Genomic DNA, 18,704 nt, shown 5'->3' on the forward strand with positions numbered 1-18,704 from the left:
AGGTGAGGGCACAGGGCCTGCTCCTGGGCCATGCCAACTAAGGGTTGTGTCTGACGAACCCACTGACTCTTGGCTGGGGGTGTCTGATGTCACTTGCGACGAAGTCGAAGATCGAGTCAACCATTCAAAAACCACTGGGTTGCTGGCCAAGACACGACCGCTAGCTGACACTGGGAGCTCAGGCCTCTCAAAGTGACCCCTGCTGCCACCCCCCATTACTCTACCCTGTCACTTCTGTGTCTGACATACTGTTAATAAAAAGGAAATTAATTCACGCCAAAAATGGCTGTAATTTTCTCACTTCACCACACAACAGCTAATAAGCCCTTTTTTCCCCTTACTAATACATGTGAAAAAAGGGCTTTAGAACATATAACTGCATCCGTGAACGGCAAAGTATACTTTTTTTCTTTTGCCACTAATACATGCCAAAAAGGGCTGTAATTTTCTAACTTCACCACACAATGGCTAATAAGCCCTCCCCCCACACACTAATACACGCCAAAAAGGGCTTTAATTTTCTCACTTCACCACACAACGGCTAATGAGCCCCTTCCCCCCCCACTAATACTCGCCAAAAAGGGCTTTAGAACTTATAACTGCGGCTGTGAACGGCAAGTAACGTTTTTTTTGCCACTAATACACGCCAAATAGGGCTGTAATTTTCCCACTTCACCACAAAACGGCTAATAAGCCTTTTTTCTTTTTCCCCACTAATACACGCCCAAAAAAACTTAAGAACATATAACTGTGGCCTTGAATGGCAAATATATATATATTTTTTTACCACTTATACACGCCAAAAAGGGCTGTAATTTTCTCACTTCAACACACGACTAATAAGCCCCTTCCCCCCCCCCCACTAATACACAACAAAAAAAGGCTTTAGAACATATATATATAACTGCAACGCACAAGGACTAATAAGACCCCAATAACAAGGTTTGCCTGAACTTCAAAGGTTTTGCAAACCTGATATGAGCAGCAGTTTAATGGCAATTTGGATCCGCAGTCAGTGCAGCAAGGTGTAATAGGATTGTTCCTATTACCCAGGCTGTACACTCCCATATTGGACCCTGTTCTGCTTCAATACTGTGATTTATAATTCCTCCCTATCCTTTCCCTACACTTCTAATGCTCTAGCATTGTGGCTGATCCCTCTTTCCCAGATTTCCTTGCTTCATGTCCTAACATGTGCAGCAGCCATTTTAGGAAAAAATGTGATTCGTTACCACGAAGCGGGAGTAAATTCGGTGCAAATCGAATCATTCCTGAAATTCGGATCGAATTCCACTTTGTCAGCTTTGATTCGCTCATCTCTAATTACTATTACTAGTATGGGCACTATGCGAGCATTATTACTTCTGGAGCACAGTGGGGACATTAGTACTGTTGGAGTCACTATTACTACCAAGTGCGCTCTGGCAGATAATTTTTAGTTTGGACTTTGGAGAGCACCCTGGCACAGTATCAGCTTAGCTTATTTTTGGGGGCATTATGTTTACACTATTGTTGTCAGGGGCACTATTTTCTGGGTGCAGTTATTTTAGGACACTGAGTTCCAATAATGATTAAAGGGCATTATCTGCATGGTACTAGTATTATCAGGGGGACTGTTTCTGCAGTATAGTATTGGGGAGCACGGCAGGCAGAGTATTGGAGGTGATCGGATGATTTGTCCAGAAGGTGGGAGGTTGATGGAAAAGTAGGAAACTAAGATGTTTTTGTCAAACTGCAGAGGCGAGAGATGGGTGAAAAATCATCACGAAGGTCTGGTCTGAATGGAGATGATCAGGAAAGAAAACATCTACATCAAAGGAGACGTCACTGGATGTAAAAGGTAGTGGGCATTGTATTACCCTTTATGTTTTGTAGTGCTATATGTAATGTTAGGAGGGAAAGGTTCAGAATTTGGTAAAGGAGGGGGGCGTTGTTAAAATTTTCGCCTCAGGCAGCAAAAAGGCTAGGTGCACCCCTGGAAGGACATTATACTATGTGGGTCATATAAATTATACTGTGTTGCTAGAGCTCAAGGAAAGTAACAAGGAGTCAGGGCTGTGCTGCAAGGAGGGAGCGGAGGACATTGGCTTGAAGGTGACTAAGCTTTATTGATGGATCTACAATGCATTTCAGAGTAGAACCGACCCCTTCCTCAGGGAAGTACATAAATGACATTATTGCACAAATCCAGTGGTTAAATAGTTGTGCTGGTGGTAAGGAGAGAATATAATAAAATCAACAGCAGCCTTGATTATCGATGCTATGGTACATTTATTGCAGATATATTTTCACATGCGACAGTATAACGTTTCGGCAAAAATGCCTTCGTCAGATACTACAGAAAAAAACAATTCGAAATCAAAATTAGACACAAGGAACATAAAAAGTACAAAAAGGAGAGAATGATTGACACGTCCCTCCCCCCAGGTTAAGATCACATTACAATAGTAGATAAAAAATACAAAGATACAGAAATACAAAAATACATACATGTTAAAAGACTATGTTAGTAATAAGTATCAATAACATAGTGCTTTAACATGTATGTATTTTTGTAAAAAAAAAATTGTTCCTAAAAGGAAAAGTGTTAAGTAACTCTACCGCGGTGTCTAAGCTCCATGTGCCGTAAGGACCTTGTGACGTCACAGGGTCACATGACATTGGAAGTCTTGATCCCAAACTTACCATGCAACTCACCGTAAACATGATGATTAGGGTTAGTTATTATTATTTTTATATTATTTTACTAATCATTACTAAGCACAGCTTCTGGGATGTAGATATTACCGTGCTGCTTCATCCCATGGCTACATCAAACCCATGTGTCTTTATCATGTCGTATGACCCTGTGAAATCACTATGTCCTTACGGCACAGGGTGTTTGGACACAACAGTAACTCTAGAGGTGACAGGTCCTCTTTAAAACATAACATTCTTCTTACAGGCACCACTAGAAAAGGCTGAGGAGCTAACTGCATACTGTTTATACATTAAACTCAATAATAACTCAGTATTCAGCAAGCTATTGAGCTCCCCCTAGTGGTACTTTCCTACAGCCAGAATGTTATATTTTACATACTGTATGTGTCTATGTAGTGGACTTAGGTGTAAAGGAGGGAGCTCTACCTTTATTTCTAAAGAAAAAAAAATTCTTCATGTATTCTTAGGAGATGACCGCGCTGTCATCAAATAACCAGACGGGGCTATTTATGGATACAACTGGAAAAAAATAACGGAAGCCACCAAGGCCCATTTAAACCTTCATTAAGAGTGGAGTGACATTGGAAGCATTAAAAGCTGCTAGCTGGTATGTAATGCTATGTATCCATGCCGCCAGTGAAGTGAACTAAGCTGCGCCCTCCGTTCGGGGATTTCAGTAGCCTGCATGTTAACAGCGGCGCTCCCTTTTGTTTTGATGTTTTTGGAGCTTTCGTGATCGCTTCCCATTTCTTGCAGTCAAAACATAAATTTGTCATGACCTTAACCCTGTGAAAACTAATTGGAATTAATCAGCCGTGACCACTTAGGACCATTGGTGACAGAAAGCGGTAATGGAACATCGTAATTAGCTGTCTTTACATGGACTCTCACCTGATTTTTTTTTTCTTGCACGGTTTTGAGCACCCTGGATTGCTTAAGTAAGTATTTGCACGCAAAGTAGTGATATTGGATCTACCTCAGTGTCGAGTGCTTCCATAACTTTAAAAATTAAAGAGGCAGAAATTCTCCAGTGGGTTTCCGTCGGCAGTTTGATTCAGATTTTATTATCAGCGAAGGCTCTATAATAAGCAAGAACTGTCCTCTCAGGTTAGATATGCTTGAGTGCCTCCTCGCTTTTCTACTCCCCCCTCGTGTCAGCCATGCGTTGCATTGAAAGTGGCTCGGAGTCAGGATTCTGCTCGGTGCGTGGTCTCTGCAGCTGCTAATTGTAATGCAGCTTGATTTTGTTCCTCTCTGTTCTTCATGCAACAACTGTATAGGCCTTCAATGAAGCAAACCAATGTTTACGCAATGTCAGATTTTCAGGATTATACAATATATACGTTATATTGATGGTTGATTTCATGTATCCGGCCTCTTGCGTAGAAACAAACTTGCAGGGTTCAGGATGGCAAAGGCTGGTGGTTTTAATTATTTCATGCAGACAAATCTATTCCATGACCCCGGAACATCTTAGATAAATGTAAGCTTTGAAACATATACCGGCGGCTCTACAGTACAGATATGTTTTATACGGCGTTCTTAAGATATCTGTGTTTTCGAGCTTTTTAAATGTACAGTATTTATGTTTATGTTTCAAGTCAGCGAGATAAAGTGTATCGATAACATATAGAACGGTATAGTGTCTGTAACACGTATGTGATAAGCCGTTCCTCTTTACTAAGCTAACTATGAACAGAGACAGAAGTACATGATAGTGCAGAAGCAGTAGACATACTCAGGCCCTGGCGGCCAAGGTGGCCCAAATAAAAGAGCATCTTATAATTTTAGCACAGAGGTCAGCCATTACCTAAAGGATAGAGGCATGTAGCCTAGAGATTGGTAAATTGACCCTCTAGTTCAAGAAAAAAAAAAATCACAATAACTATGGAGCAAACAAAACCAGGTATGGCAGCACAACATTTCACATACAAACAATAAAACTGGGAAATTGGGACTATACTGAATTAAAGTGGAATTATACCTACTATAAATGAAAAAATAGAAGCTCTTTGCGCACATTTTTTATCAAACGTGTGTCGGGCCCATCTACCAGGCGTCAAGGTGGCTTCTGCAGATGGGTCCCTAACACTAATAGAACTGCCTCTCCTGGGCTTGACCTAAGGCTAAAATGTTCAGGGTGGCGTATTAACTATGGAGCAAGCAGAACAGTTACCTGGTGACCTCATTTTCGTCATTTTAGTTGCAGATCTGCTAATTCTCAGGCTTTTCTTCTGCCATCCACGATGGCCACAGCGCAGACTATCTGAAGCACACTGTGCATCTGTAGCCCAAGGCACTTCCTACTTGTCAAGCCCGACTCTTCGATTGGCCAACGGCAGCAGAAAGTGTCTTGGACTACAGTATGCATGTGAAAAGTGATCCTAAGGGCCCATTCAGATGGCTGTATGTGTTTTGTAATCGGCAAATTGTGAATCCACAAAACATAGATACTAGCCCGTGTGCATTCCGCATTTTGCTGAATACACATGGCCAGTCCTGTGATAGAAATGCCTATTCTTGTCCACAATGGCGGACAAGAATAGGACATGCTCTATCTTTTTTTGTGGGGCAGTGGGATGCAAGTACAGATGCGGACAGCACACAGAATCAATGGCTCCGCAGACCCATAAATACAGTCAGGTGAATGGGCCCTAAGGATGAGCAAATTGATTCTACCAGTTTGGGATTAATTTCGAATAAAGTACAGATTTACAAAAAAAACTATTGTCTACTGACGTATTGTCTAGCTCATATGTGTGTTATATAATAACCAGACTGAGACCCTAGTATATATTCTCTGTACTTTTGATAGTACAAAGTCAATTATAGGAGGTTTGTGGGAGGGGGGATTTATACTTGTCGCAGTACTGTCCTGCACTGCTACCACTGTATGTATTTGTTATATTATGTATGGATTTTCCCACCCTTTTTAAAACAATAAAGAATGAATTTATATTATATGTGTGGATTAATAATTTTGGGGTACTATTGTTTAGTGACACACAAATTGAACTACTGGTACTTCGATAATGGTTACCCTTATCTTTAACATTGCCAAGACGGATCCGTCATGAACTCCATTGAAAGTCAATGGAGGATGGATCAGTTTTTTATTGTGTCAGAGAAAACGGATCCGTCCCCATTGACTGCATTGGGGGTCATGCCGGATCTGTCTTGCTCCGCATCCCAGGTTGGAAAGTAAACTACAACATGTTGCGGTTTGCTCTCCGGTATGGGAACGCAACTAAACAGAACGGAATGCATTTTGGAGCATTCCGTTCTGTTCAGTTCAGTTTTGTCACCATTGACAATGAATGGGGACAAAACTGAAGCGTTTTTTTTTAATGGTATTGAGCCCCTATGATGGATCTCAATACCGTAAAACTAAAACGCTAGTGTGAAAGTAGCGTAAGCCAGCCTCACAGCTGCAACTAGCTCTTTCAGGACAGAAGCCCTTGCCGATAGCGATCATTAAAGCCTTTAGATGCCATGATTAAGTGAGATCATGGCATCTAAAGGATGAAAAACCCAGAAACTCGTGCTTCTGGGCTGCGTACCGGCATCTCCTGTGGCCAATGAGGATGTCGGTAATTGATGGCAGGCCAACATAAGAAATGAGCAATTCTGTGCAATTAATGGATCTAAAAAATCCATGATTGTTCAGAATTAAAAAAAATTAAAAATAGGGTTTTGTAGGCTCAAATATGAGCTTCAAAATCATAAAAAAGTAAAAAAAAGCTGTTAAAATATAAAAGTTTAAACCACTCCTTTCCATAGAATAAAAAAATAAATACAAAAAAACAAAACATATAAATATTATGGGTATCACCGAAAATGTCCGTACTATTAAAATATAAAAATATTTTTTCAATACAGCGAATGGCGTAACTGAAAAAAGGGTCAAAATGGCCAGATTTGCAATTTTTTTAATTGCTTCTCTTACCCCAAAATTTTTTATAAAATGTGATCAAAAAGTCACGCACAGTCCAAAATGGTATCAACAAAAACTAAAAATTGTCCTGCAAAAAATCTATGGGGGTCAGAATATGGTGATGTAAAAAACCTATAGATATGTGGTATCGTCGTAATCGTACTGATCCAGAGAATGAAAGGCACAGGTCAATTTTGATGGAGAAATTGCATTTTTTCCAATTCCACTCCATTTTGAATTTTTTTCATGCTTCCCACTTCATTGTATGCCATATTAAATGGTGGCATTAGAAAGTACAACTTGTCTCGCAAAAAATAAGCCCTCATACAGCTATGTGAACAGAAAAATAAAAAAGTTATGGCTTAAGAAAGATAGGGAAGAAAAAATGAAAACGCGAAAACAAAAAAAATCCGGTATCCTAAGGGTTAAACAGAACCGTTTTAATTTTGCACATCAGGATGCATCCATTCTGTTAGGATGCGGTTGTGTGAAATCAAAATAGAAAAATGGATCCATCACTAAATACATTGAAAGTCAGTAGGTCACAGATCCAGTTTTTTGGGCTCCTAAAAAACTGATCCGTCACCATTGACTTTACTTTGTTTTCAGTGTGGGATCTGTTTTTTCCCATTTTTATTACCAGACACAAAACCACAACCTTGTAACGGCTTTGTGTCATATTACAAAATGGAATGCTGATGGAACGGAAGAAAGACATTCTGACGCATCCTAAACGGATCTCTTTCCATGTATGGAGACCAAACGGAAATTCTGGCATTGAGATCCTCAATGTTTTATTTTGTAACGTAAAAACATTAGGTTTGGTTCATATATTGCAGATCCAAGTTTAAAACATTATTTTTTTTATTTTTTTTCAAAAATCGGATAAATTTCTGATCTTACATGGAAGCTAAAACAGCATCAGGATTTAAAGGTAATGTGACAAAATGACATTGTGTTAATCCCATTTTTAGGTTAAACATTCTTAAAAGAATTTTTAGTGTTGCATTTTTATTTACAGAATTTATTTTTTAAAAATCCAATTTTTGCCCACTGCTCACTTAGAGTGTGAATAATGCAACATTTCATTTTCTGTAGAGATCAATCTTCAGCAGTTATCAGTATCATCACAGGCAGGAATACAATGACAGGTAACACCTATAAGACAGAATCCACCGTTCACAATAGGTGATGTCACAACTTATCTATCCCCCTCCCTGCACATTGACCCCTGCACATGTCACAGATCAAGCCTGGAAACTCCAATAGAAGTCAAAAAGGTCCCCTCCTGTCCATTGGACCCTATCTCTAAATGCTGTTAACAGCAACTTAGACAAGATGGCCGCCTCTATAATCATGTACAGAAAATAGAAGTAAAAAATCTATAATCAGGGAATAAAAACAGATTAGGAAGGGATGTGTAGATAATGTAAATATCCAGCTCACCCTTGTTTGGTAATGATGCACGTATTTCACCCCGGGTGCACGGAAATGTAGGTTAGACCTTAATAATATAGACGAAAAACGGGGTTTCCAGCACTACTTGAATCTTGAGTGATATTTTTTCTTTATTTTCAGTGATACAAAAACAGCAATAAAACTTCACAGGTCCTGGTTCAATCTACGCGTTTCAAACAGGTAAGTTCTTATTCATGACTGGCATGTTTTGCTTGTGTGAGAGCGGCCATATATACTCTCATACAGAGCGCCCATCCCCCAACTTAGGGAGGAGATTATATCCAGGTGCATATGGCACTGCAATCACACACGAGTGCAAGACAGGCATCGGTTCTATTCAGAATGATAGAAATACTGATGGATTGGAGTAGTATAAAAACTTCAAGGTCATGGTAAATACTCCCATGGCCAATAATGTTCCTCCCAATATGACATAGTGATGTTGGCGAGGGAGGGGGAAAATTTGGCTCCCATAGAAACGCCTTTAATCTGCACATAGTACATGTCATCAAAGCAGAAAAAATTATGCGACAGTAAAAATGATGTCACTAACAGAATGTAATCAATGAAATCATTGCCATGAGGACTGTACCTATGCAGATGATACTCCAGAGACAGGAGCGCTACTGAGTGAGGTATGGAAGGGTACAGGCCAATAACATCTGATGTAATCTAGGTGAAGTTGGGACACCATTGTTTATCACCGGGTATGTACCTTTGATATAACCCGGTGTCCGTTTGACCAACGGTTGTAACACAGAGTCACGCCACTGGCTCAATCTTTCAGTCACGGAGCCGATACCTGAAATTATAAGGCGGAGCGGTGGAGGGCAGACGCCGTTGTGGATTTTAGGAAGAGCATGTATGATGGGCATGATAGGCGACTCTATATTTAAATAAGAAAATTCTTTATGAGAAAAAAACAACAAATCTCTGCCTTTTATTAGAATATCCAGATATTCTTTCTGGTATTTAGTGGTAGGATTTGACCTTAATTTTCTATAGGTAGAGGAGTCGCATATAATGCCCATCATTTGACTTCTATACATTTCAGCGTCTAAAACAACCACCGCGCCGCCCTTGTCGGCCATTTTGATGATGATATCTTTGTTATCCCGTAGTTCTCTTATGGCTGTTTTTTGTTTGATAGTAAGATTGCTCTCACTGGATGGTCTGTCCCCATGTTTGTTAATAAGGAGGAGTTCCCTTTCCATAATATCTTGGAACACGTCCATCCCAGCAGTACGAGACTTCAGGGGATAGAAACGTGGATTATGAGTGCGGAAACCGCATGCTGCAGGAACCACGTCCCTAGTCCCTGATTCAGACTGTAAATCTTGAAGATTAGTGAGAGCAAGTTGTTCCACAAATGAGAAACCTGAAAAGACATTGTCTATTTGCTGGGTGGGCGTATCAGATGAGTTTGAGATGTTCTCCTCTTCATTATAATGCTTTTTAACCACAAAGTTTCTGACAAATTTATTTATGTCTATTAGAGTAGAGAACAGATCAAAATCATTTGATGGTGCAAAATTTAGACCCAATCCCAGAACCTTATATTGATTATCAGTCAATATTGTTTTAGATAAATTAACATCCAAATTATTTATAAGTTTTTTTGGGGACGGGTCGCCACATTGTGGGCTTTCTTTTTTGTTGTGTTTTCTCCCCCCTCTCCTGACCCGTTTTTTGGTTTCATCATAGGGGTGGGCATATTCTAAGATTTTTTATAATATGAGGATTGGGAGACTTGAGAGTCCACCTGCGATTCTCCTGAATCTGTCTTCTAGGATTTTGTTGTTAGATTTTCACAGCTAGTATCAGAGAATTCTCCATCCGAAGTGTCAAAGCTGACAGTAGGTGTCTATTTTTTTTTATATTTTTATTTTTATTTTGTGATTTTTTTTTTAGAATAGATCTCGGGGTCTGATATGGATTGTCTCTTCTGCCCCATTCATAGACTTGTTTTTTTTGATAGTCAAACAGGTCTCTCTGAAATTTTTTGTGTTTGGTCTCCATGATACTTGTCCTGGATACTCTAAGTCCTTGATCGAGGTTGTAATAAGTTGTTGTCGTTGCTTATAAAAGTGTACCATGTGTATATATTTCTGTTTGTTTTCACTAGTTTTAATTTTCTTTCTATACTGAATTGATTGGAACCGTGTTCACACCTTGCGTTTTTTTTCTCTCATGGCCAATGCATTATAATTTTATGCATTTTTTATATTTATATGAAGATGTGTGCTGCTGTCTATTGGCCATGAGAGTATTTACCATTACATTGAAGTTTTTATACTACTCCAATCCATCAGTATTTTTATCATTATGAATAGTACAGATCCCTGTCTTGCACTCATGTGTGATTGCAGTGCCATATGCACCTGGATATAAGTTGGGGGATGGGCGCTCTGTATGAGAGTATATATGGCCGCTCTCACACAAGCAAAACATGCCAGTCATGAATAAGAACTTACCTGTTTGAAACGCGTAGCTTGAACCAGGACCTGTGAAGTTTTATTGCCGTTTTTGTATCACTGAAAATAAAGAAAAAATATCACTCAAGTAGTGCTGGAAACCCCTTTTTTGTAGGAAAGGATGTGTGTGTCTATCTGCTTTTAATTAGTAAAAAAAATATATAGATGGCATATTCCCTTTAATACTAGTGATCTGGTGATCATAACTCACTGTAGGATCACATACAATTATTTGCTATTTTTACAGAAACTTTCCGAGATCGTAGAAATATTTTTTTTTTTAGGAAACTATAAATTCGGTACTACTTTGAATACTGAAGTTAATGGACAAAATTGCGACAAAACAAGCACAAAAAATACAACTGCGATTAAAATACACTAAAATACGTCTTATGCATAGAGAGCAGTGATGAGAAAATTTAAAAAAATTTGTTTCCGGTCTGATACAATTCGAACAGAAAAGCTGTGTATGACATTCTGGTCGGTCGCTATCTCTCTCTCCTCTGCACAAAAATTTCTTCCGAATCGGATCACAAGAAATTCTGATACTGTAAAATTAGAATTTTTGGAAAAGTTCAGGTCGAATTTTGATTGTATAGAATCGATTCGCTCATCTCTAATATGGAGCTATGTTTAGGAGCACGTGGCACATCATCTCAGTGATATACCTACCATAAGGGATCGGTTAACTATTACTTTATGTGCACAACCACAAAAATTTCTGTCCCGTTGTTATGTTGTTGTCTCCTCTCAGCTTCCATATTCAAACACTGCAATAAATAGTACTGTGTGCCCTGCATGTCGTATATCTGAGGCCCTTGTGTGTCAGGTGGTAACTGATCTACAGGCAGCACGTGATCCTAATTGTCCGATTTTCAGAAAATTACATTTAAATGTCTGCCATTCTCCTATTCGATAGATTTGTTGCTATGCATTTCCATCCATTTAGCTAAGCTTCCCGTGCTAAACACCCCTGAACTTATTGCATTATTAAATATTACATGTATTATTCAGTGTAAGCCGCAAAATCCATAGACTTTAATTTTAGGCAAACTGTGAGGATAAATAAATGCATTAAATGGTTTGTCGGGACGATGGTTGATCTCTGGCAGATTTCTTAATCAAATGCACAAACAGCAAAATGTACAAAGGCAACAAAGCTGCTTAATGTGGAGATTGCAGACTGTAGAGAATAAAAGAAAAGGGGTTTCTATTGATGTAATATATTTTAAACTTAAAAGAGTTCTCCAGCTTTTCTAAATATCCGGCAACTTCTGACCTGTGGAAGAAAGATGATTTCTTCAGTACTTACCCCTCCGTTGTTTCGGCTATTCCACCAAGTCCACTGCTCTCATGTAATCTCCTGGATTGGCTGCGGCTCTTCTGCCCAGGTGCAGACCTGATGCATTCTCGAGTCTTTGTGTAAATGCAGCTGAACAGGAAGACTTAGGAGCACATCAAGACGGACCTTCAGCAGGAGAGCCCCCCAGCCAATCCAGGCGTTCACATGAACGCAGCGGAGATGGCGGAAACAGGGCGTGGCGGAGAGGTAGGTACTGAGGTAGCCTTCTTGCGTCCACAAGTCAGAAGGCTGTTGGATTTTTAAAGTGTTTCTCCAGGAATAGTTTTAAATGGCCACCAGCAACCTGTCTTATTACACAGCTCTACAATAAATGGTAATGATGTGATCCTGCCTACGTGTAATGACCGACGTCACGCACAGGGAGGAAAACAGGGAAAGCCCTGCCCAAGGGAGAGGGAAAGGTGGTGACCCCTAACTCACCTTGCGGCTGGCACCTGACTGCCCTGACGTCCCTAGGCGGGTTCCTCACCCGTGCGGCGATCACGTGCCTAAACCCTGGCTTTCCCTAATATGAGCCCTAGATAGTGAACAGGCCGGTGGGATCGCTAGTCCACACCACTATCACTAAGAGGGAAACACCAGGGAGAGGACAGACAAAACAGACAAACACATACACCCAGGTGGGCGACCACAATAAACCAAAAAGGTCCAACAGGGATCCGGAGGGTAGCGTTCTGGACCAACTACCAGCGAACGCAGCAACACAGCTCCAGAAGGTCAGAATAGATGTCCAGGCAGGAAGCTCTATCTCTGGCAACCAGAGAAGTGTGAGAGAGGAATATAAGGAGGTCTGGGAGTGCTGGACAAGGAACAGCTGAGGAGAAGGAGCTACGGATCCCTGAGTGAGCCAAAAGGGTTTGCAAAGCAAACCCAGAAAGCTACCATAAGGAAAACAGCCCTATCTTAAATAGAGCGTGCAGCCAACCGCTGCGACTTCCTGACCCCGGGTATAACGGAGTCAGGCGTGGTTCTCGATACCCTCGTGACACTACGATATGCCATCATGGCTGAGCAGCCTTACAGGAACACTTATCAATATGTAGTACAGGCAAGTGCCAGAGCGTAGTGTGTAGTGAGGCTCCAACTCTTCACCGCCCGCTAGATAGCTCTGCAAGTGGAGGCAACCCACCCTGCTCATATTCTAGGACAGGTTGCTGGCGACCATTTTGAATCATTCCCAGAGAACCCCTTTAAGTTCCTGGAAAAGAAAATGTACAAATGATCTTTTAAAATGAAGCTACTAATAGAGTGGCATTGATTATTTAGCCACCTATTATAAGATCTAGTCTTTTTGTAATATGTTTTCACTACTTATTTTTTCAGCTTGTTTTTATTCTGTTCGTGGTAATTTGATGCTACCTGGAAACCATCAACAAGCATGCTGTCTGCTGACGCATCTTGTGGCTTGTGTTAGTTTGACATAAATGAATCATGATCATTAAGATATATCAATAGCTAGATTAACATCTGAATGCTTAGCACTTGTATTAGCCACCAATCCATAAAAATAAATAAAAATACCAAAAATAACAATATACTTGCCAACAGATACATCATTCATCATTTTGTTCTACCTATCACCCTTCTGTTCTTCACAACCCGACCACGATGTGATTGTGTGTGTGGAGGGGGGGGGGTATCTATGTAGCACGTTAGTACTGAATGACAAGTATAACTCCTAGTTCTTCATAAGAGCGTCACCTGCCAGTTGCTACCGCTAAGCAACAGTCTATACATATTGGTAATCTGGGTAGGGCAGGATCATTTCCGAGGGGAGTACTCTGTAGAGGACACCTCTTTTTGTCAACAGAACAGACCTTGACTGATCAGCCCATGGATCCTATTCATTCCTATCGGACACATTGATGCCAAAGTGCAAACTCAACCAAAACAACACAAATGTGGATTAATTTCAAGACTAAATATTACCTCTACAAAAACATTTGCTTTGTGACTAATTACTTTGTCACGAAGCGCATTTATTTGTAAGTAGTGGGTGCAATGACAGGGAACGGAATTGTGTTCTAATAACCTGAGCAAACAATGCCACCACACCATGACTGGGACTGAGTAAGCACCGGGACAGACAAGGCACCATTGGGACCACTACATACTTACCAAAATAGGTGCAAAATAATTATTAGGAAGTATGAAAGAGCAGTTACCACGACAGTCCACATTCTATAGTGTAGCATTGAGCTAGTCCGGATCATGTGTGTTTTACATATATAATCTACCCTACATTTTTGTCACTCACAGGACAAGGTCACACCTCTCTCTCAGAAGGCAGTCATGCACACTTTACACTAAACACAAACGGTACTCACTTTCTCCCAGACTAATGACCTAGTCTGTACTGTAGACACATCTGATGTAATGACTGTCAGTCATAAAATATTAGACGGGAAATGTTAGATGAGAAAGCATTAAACCGTCATGTTTGATTGAACCCTTCTTAGGGGTCAACTTGGATTTTGTATCTTTGCAGTATAGAGGACTTTTCCTTGAGTGAGACTGTCCACACTAGCTTAAAGAGGTTGTCTCTCTTCTGCAAATGACATTTATCATGTAGAGAAAGTTACTACAAGGCACTTACTGATGTATTGTGATTGTCCATATTGCCTTCTTTGCTGGCTTCTGTGCATGATGATAGTGGGGATGTCTGGAGAAAGAAAGTGTAGTAGCCAGGTGTTAAAGTGGTTAAGAAAGATAGTGGCTGGGCCTGTGGGGCGGTAAATGACAGCTACTTGAAGGTTGGAGGGAGAGTAGATGTAAATAGAGTGTACTTCAAATAAAGTGAGTGTAATGGAGGGTGGCAGTGGAGTTGGGCTGTAGGAGCAGGTATCTGATAGGAGAAAGCCAACTCCTCCACCATGTTTGCAGCCGGGGCGGGGGGTGTGAGTGAAATGAAATCCACTATATGAGAGTGCAGCAGGGGAGGAGGTGTCAGAGGGTGTCAGCTATGTTTCTGTGAGACCCTGATAGGAAAGTTTTTGAGAGATGAAAAGATCAGGAATGTAGGACAGTTTGTTACAGACAGAGCGTGCATTCCATAATGCTCCTGCAAGAGGAACCAGATGAGCAGAGGTCAGAGGAATGGTTATTAGGTTTAAGGGGTTGCAGAAATTTGTAGAAGGAGATTTGTAGTGGGACGTAGAGGTGATAGTGGGGATTAACTGAGCGGGGCCTGGATTTGGAGAGATGTCACCAGCAGTAAGGAGAAGCAGAGAAAGTGTTAATAGATGAGAATAAGAGAGGGTATGAGGTATCTTTGTCTGTTTGGGAAGGAAGCGTTTTAGGTTGCCAAACAGGTTTGTGCAAGCGGTCAGATGAGAAGGTAAGATGGAGGGAGAGATGAATAGTTCCTTGCTGGGTGAATGGATGTGGGGGTGTTTCAGGAGGTTTTGGAAAAGTGGGAAGAGTAAGATGAAAAATGTAAACATTGTTTGCAATAACTATGTCTGTAACTACCTGTGGGTCACTTCTGGTCCAATTCTGGTATAATTCAGTATGTGCACTTAAACAGTTGCACTTGAAAGATGTACATACATTTGAAAAAAAAAATACTTACTGCTCTCCATCACAGCTTTTGTGTCTCGGCGCAGGCGGTCACGAATGCCTCACTGTGCCTTCCTGCGCCGGGATCAGAAGACCACTTAGATGAGGGTTCAGAAGATGCCTGCAGTGGATGGAGACCGAGCCGTCAGGGAGTTCAATTGACAGATTTTACACTGAACTGAGCAGCCTGCAATGTATAAGCAGCCACATAGGCTGCAGAAAAGAAACAGAAAAATTTCAACAAAAAACAATCAAAGAAACACTTTTTTAAGCTTTCTTCTAAAACATCAGCAGCCCTGTCTATGGGTTGTGTCTGGTATCACAGCTCAATTCCATTAGAGTCAATGGTGCAAAGTTGCAATTCCGCACATAACATGTGAACAGGGGTGGTGCTGTTTTTTGAATATTGACATATTTTTCTAATCCAGGAAAATCCCTTTAGGGTTCATGCACACAAACATATTTTTTGTCTGTGTCTGTTCCTTTTTCTGTGGCCCATATGCAGAACTATTTACTTCAACGGTGCTGCAAAAAACACCGGAAATGACTGTGTGCATACCGTATCCATATGTCCGTTCCACAAAAAAAGAAAACATGTCCTAATATTGTCTGCATTACCACCAAGGTTAGAACTTGTATTATCTGGCCATTCCGCAAAATGGGGAACGCACAAGGCCGGTGTCTGTGTTTTGGTGGAGCCGCAATTTGAGGACCACAAAACAACGGTTGTGTGCATTAACCCTTAATCAAAACCTTAAAAGCCAAAGGAAAACAAATGTATTTTGTCTTAAAATGCTACTACAAATGTTTACATTTTAAATCATCATTTTTGGGGGGTAAATGTTACCTCCATTTTTTTAAAATGATGATCAGATGAAAGTGAGGTCCATTGTTTAGAACAGGGATGCTCAACCTGCGGCCCTCCAGCTGTTGCAAAACTACAACTCCCAGCATGCCCTAATAGCTGTAGGCTGTCTAGGCATGCTGGGAGGTTGGGCATCCCTGGTTTAGAAGGTTCTCACTTCAGCACTAATTCATGCACCAAGGTTTGTTCTAGTTTCCCTGATTATAAGACTGAATTCACACTTGGTGTAAAACTCATCACTTAAATTCCCCTTGCGTTTTTTTGCTGAAGAATTATTTTTGCAGATTTAGTCGTGGAGTTCAGTACGGAATTTGAAGTGACATTAAAAGTAACATTTCTGCAGCATAGAAATTCTCTCTGTACATGTGCTGCATAATTCTTTCTAGGAATGCAAATTTTAGCAGTGGATTTTTCTGCTACGAAAATAAACCATGTGTGAACCCATCCTAATAATTCTAATTAGAACAGAGCTGAATGAATGAAACTCTTGAATTATAACCGATAATGTGCAGCGGGTCACGATACAATAAAAGTAAACCAAGCTGAATTGGAGACAATACAATACAATGAAATAATGGAAACTGTTGCAATGTGATGTCTGACAAAAGACTAATCCACCTATAGACAAAACAATGGCGTTTGCCTTTCTGTTTACCCCGGAAAGGCAACAGTGATGTTTGGCATGTTTTGACAGGTCCAATCACTATTCATTTGGATAATCCCTGTTTGAAATGGATTCACTTAATAATATCCTGCAAAGTCATCTTTTCTGGAAATGCTCACATGCAATTCTTCACTAATAATTAATGACAACAATCTAATTAATTATTTCACTCCATTTCCTTTTTTGCCTTTGCTGTTGTCCTGGCGAGGAACCTGCGCTGTATAAAAGTCGCTATACAAGTAATAAAATCTTACTAAAAGCATTTACCTATTGTCTTACCTTTTTTATTTCTATATTATTCAATGTATAGAAGGAGTTCATTTGTATTATAAAAATAATATTTTGTTCTATTGATGGAAAATATGCAAAGTATAATAATTACATAATTATGAGAAATCGTTTTATACATTAATTTTATAATCATATAATATTATTTTTCTTAAGCCTCTTTAGTTCTTTAGTTTTTGTGCCACTTTTTATGTGGTGGCCATTTTTTTGTGGATTTTTGCTGTAGATTTGCTCTGGATATCACCTTTTGCATTACAAAGACTAAAGCCTTTTGTGAAAATCACAACAGAATGCACATGCTGTGAATTTGAAATCCTACGTGCAGATCACGTTTCAAAAACTACAGTATTATTATAGTAATATAAATAATCCCAGACTTTCTGAGCAAAATCCACCACTTACAAACATAGCCTAAAAGGGCCAATGCACAGTAGATAAAAGCTGGTTGAATCTGCATCTGGGCTATCCCAACCATCTAAATGGTAGAGGACTGTCCTGAATCTCCTCCGATGGCAGATTTTGGGAGGAAAGAAGGGTCTGATTAGTTTGACTTCAACATGCACAGTCCTTTGCTCCTGCAGAAGACGAGCTTAGTCGCTTTTCCCCTTTAAAAACACATATATGCCCAGCCAAGCGTATGTACTGTATGAATGTGGGAGTCACAAGGATTAGCTGCCGGCTGTATGACAGTTTAGCTGACAGCTAAAGAGTATGGGAAGGTAGAGACTAGGCTCACAATGTCTAATGACACGAAGGGAATGATAAAAATGATTTAAACCAGAGAACAATGCATCTCTCGGAATTCCAGGAGAAAGGACACATTCACACTGCATTATCCTGGTCAGTAAAACTAGCCTTGGGTCCAAAACACACCTATTGTTCCATTATATTTCTTCTGTTAAGATTCTACTCCTGGTTTTAGCTTACAAGTTCTGATGCAAAGTACTGACCAAAGTACTACAGTGTGAGAGGGGCCTAACAGAATGAAGAATAGTAATCTAATATATTCTAAAAATATACAATAATCTATGAGAACAGGTTCCTGAGCTGAGCTTGCTCCATGCCGGCTCTATAATACAGCAGACACTTGCCAGAAGTGACCTGGATCAGAGATGACTTTGATCCAGGTCATTTAACCCCCTCAGATGTCAATTTCAGATGTAGATGTCAATAGCAAGCTTTCACCTGAAGGGTTAGAAAGTGGGAGGGGGCTTCCTCTCTTCTACAATTGTCGTCTTCACAGTGAAATTTCAGGACTATGGTTGCTATGGCAGCCTGAACCCTTGCAAAGTCTTGAAAGCCTGCCATAGTAAGCCACCTGTTAAGCTATGCCTGAGGCATGGCTTAAAGGGCTTGTCCGGCATAAAAAAATAAAAATAAAACAATTAACTCACTTTTAA

This window comes from Bufo bufo, chromosome 3 (genome assembly GCF_905171765.1).
Source record: "Bufo bufo chromosome 3, aBufBuf1.1, whole genome shotgun sequence".
In the NCBI taxonomy this organism is placed as follows: domain Eukaryota; kingdom Metazoa; phylum Chordata; class Amphibia; order Anura; family Bufonidae; genus Bufo; species Bufo bufo.